Source organism: Octopus sinensis, linkage group LG9 (genome assembly GCF_006345805.1).
Source record: "Octopus sinensis linkage group LG9, ASM634580v1, whole genome shotgun sequence".
Classification (NCBI taxonomy): domain Eukaryota; kingdom Metazoa; phylum Mollusca; class Cephalopoda; order Octopoda; family Octopodidae; genus Octopus; species Octopus sinensis.
Window position 1 is genome coordinate 41,476,021 of NC_043005.1, and position 3,222 is coordinate 41,479,242.

Below are 3,222 nucleotides of genomic sequence, written 5' to 3' on the forward strand. Positions count from 1 at the left end.
CCAAAATTTGAAACCATTTTTGCTTTTTTTTTTACTGTAGAAAGAAGGAGAGGATTTTCCCCATTTAACCCAAATCTATAAAATCTGTAGAACGCAGAGGGACTGTATACTTAATTATTTGAATCGAAGATAAGTATATTACTCGTATTGATTTTATCGAACCAGGTTGGAATCGAATTCTGAACATTAACAAACGGAACTAAATACAGAGAAAGAAGCATTTAGCTCAGCGCTCTTCCTCCAACGTGAACAGTAAGAGTAATAAAAATAATTCTTTCAAAATTTGGCACAAGGCCAGTAATTTTGGGGAAATGGGCTAGTAGATTACATCGATACTCAGTACATGACTGTTATTTATTTTATGACCATGAAAGGTTGAAAGCTAGAGTTGACCTCGGCAGTATTTGAACTCCGAACGTATAAAGAGCTGGAAGAAATGCTGCTAAGCATTTTGTCCACGTTAACGATTTTGCGAGCTCACCTTCTGAGGAAGGCTGAAGGGAGACGTCAGGACTGGAAGCGAAGTGGGGTGAGTGAAGTGAGGGATACGAGCTACTCCTATTTTCGTCGGGCATCCGTTGCGAACCGTGGTGTGAAACGAGTTTTGGGGGATGGTAGATTCTGGCCAGAGGTTGAGTAGCGAGGCCATTTAGGCTTGTATAGCAAGTTTTACCGATCTTGGTAGAGAGTGGTTCTTCCTGTTTGAAGTTCGTCTCAAGGTAAGAGCGTTTTATTTCACCGTCTCTTCTAGAAGCTATTTCGGCATGTTGTTTATTTGTTATGATTTCACCCTTTTTTTCCTGCCGACACTCAACATGGTCACGAGGATTAGAATCAGTAGCAATGTTTTGAGATTGTTTTTTGGGGAAGGTGACGTTGTGACCTGGATAAAAAAAGTGAGGTTCGTTGTGAAGCTGCAGTGCATACAAGACGTGATCAGTGTTACGCCGCTGTACTTAGAAGGAAGTGCTCTGAATTTGTATTTAGGGTTGGATGGAGCGAACCAGCTATAAGTCGAAAAGATCGAAGAGTGACTGAAGGATGCGTATACAGAAGATACTTTTAAGGTATACAACAAGCTGGGTAGAGTGAGATGGAAAGGAGAGCAGGTGGACAACTACGTGAGTGAGATAATGAGACAAACTTGGGTAGCAGGGTTTACTGGTGGATTATTGGAGAAAATTGTGAAGCTGTCTTTCGTGACTGCATTCCCCGATCATATCTCTGTGAGGTTGCAACTGTTGGGCATTGACACAATGTCGGTGGTCGATTTGCTAGAGAGGACACAGGTGTTGATGCAATAACGACACCGGTGATGTCACGGAAATGGCCATGATAGATAGAGACTAGTAGGACAGAGGTTGGTGGCGAGTAATGAGAACTGGAGATGAGCAGGTGAGCCGACACGGCCATTCAAAGGGCTATGTTTCAGGAGTCGGGATTCTCTCATGCTCAGAGATTGCAAGGAGCCCAAATCTGTAGTGATATGCTCTGCCACTGGGACTTGCCTGAGCACATAACGATCTATTGCAAACAAAGAAACGGAGGAAAAGAAGCTGCTGCGCCGGTAGCTGCCCTGACAACCGATTAGAACTGCACCTACGTTCATTGCCTTTGATAAAGGTTCTGGTGGGCGCAAGGGAAGCGCGGGCCTTTGTTGATACGGGCTGCTCAACAACCCTGGAAAAAAACAGTGAAAACGGTTGAGAGCTGGAGCAAAAACACAGCCTGAGTGATGTGTATTGTATAGAGATTAGGTGTAGAGGCATCAGTGTGGTGGAGTTGATAGTACAGACGATTGTTGCGGATGAAATTGAGGATGGTGTCGATGTGATTGTAGTGATGGATGTGATTGTCCGGTTGGGTGGCGTGATGGTTGACAAGATGAAAGTAGAATTTGGGGATCGGTGTTCCGTGTGCTGTGAGAATGTAGCGGAGGAAGAATGGTGTAAGATCGATCAGTCGAGCTCAGAGAGAAGGAAAACTTGCAACTAATATCGAAGATGATGATTTCCGGGTTGAGTTTGATGGCAAACGATGGACAGTGGAATACTTCTGGAAGGAAGAAGCCCCCCCCCCGCCACCACCACCATGTTGAGAAACAGGGCGAGCTGCTATGAGCATACTTTGAAAGAAGATACTATGAACGAGCTCGAAAGAGAGGTGGTAAGATGGACAGAGGATTAAAATATTAAAATACTGGGAAAGAAGAAGTGAAGAGTAGAGTGCTACCAATGATGGATGTAGTCCAGCCGACAGATTATAAATCCGACCAGAGGCAAATTTTTGGTAGTTGAATGAGCCCGTGTCATGCGATATGGACGTTGAAATAGCGGATGGCTCTGGGGAAGCTTTGCGCGAATGGAGATAGATGATAGGAGCGACTATGGTTGTCGATCTCAAGTTTACATGTCTGTTGCTCCACGTTGGTGAGAAATTATGGAAGGATCAATGGTGAGGTGCAAAGACAGAACAAACTATCAGGCTCGGCTGAGATTCGATTTGAATTCAAGACCAAACAATCACGGGGAAGGTTCTCAAGACGACCTTGGGGAAGATGGCCAAGGTGGAAAAGGTATTAGTTTCTACATAGATGACAGTCTGGTAGATGAGAGTGGGTTGTCATCAGAAGAAACTGCGGGTTACCTAAGAAGGTTCAGATTGGTCGCGGGACAACCAGAGGCTATTGAAGGAGGCATAGCGCTTGGGGCTCAAGCCTAAAAGAGATCAGGTGGGCAGGCTTGTGTTTTGGGGAGAAAATAAGATTCCACACCTGAACAAGGACATGGATAGGCGAGAACTGTTCTTAATATGTGGGAAAAAGGTAGGATTAAGAGGTAAGCTGAAAGAGTGAGCTGGAAAGACAAAGCGAGGGAGAATACAGCTGCCATGATGCAAGACATTCTGAAGAGAGTGAGAGCGGAGAACTCGGCGAAGGGCAGTTGGTATGTACACACACACACGCACACACACACACACACACACACACACACACACACACACACGCACACACACACACACAAAGGGGATTGTATGGTGTGATGTGAGTAGCATAACGATAAGGAGTCGTTCTGGAAATGGGAGGTGTTGAGGAGGAGGATGCAGCATAGTTCAGGAAGAAGGATAACTACAGCCACATTAGTGTGGTTGAACTGGATGTGTTGAGGGATGTGAACTTGGCGTTGAGATGAGGACTGCGTGCTGTCGTGATTCAATGTGCCT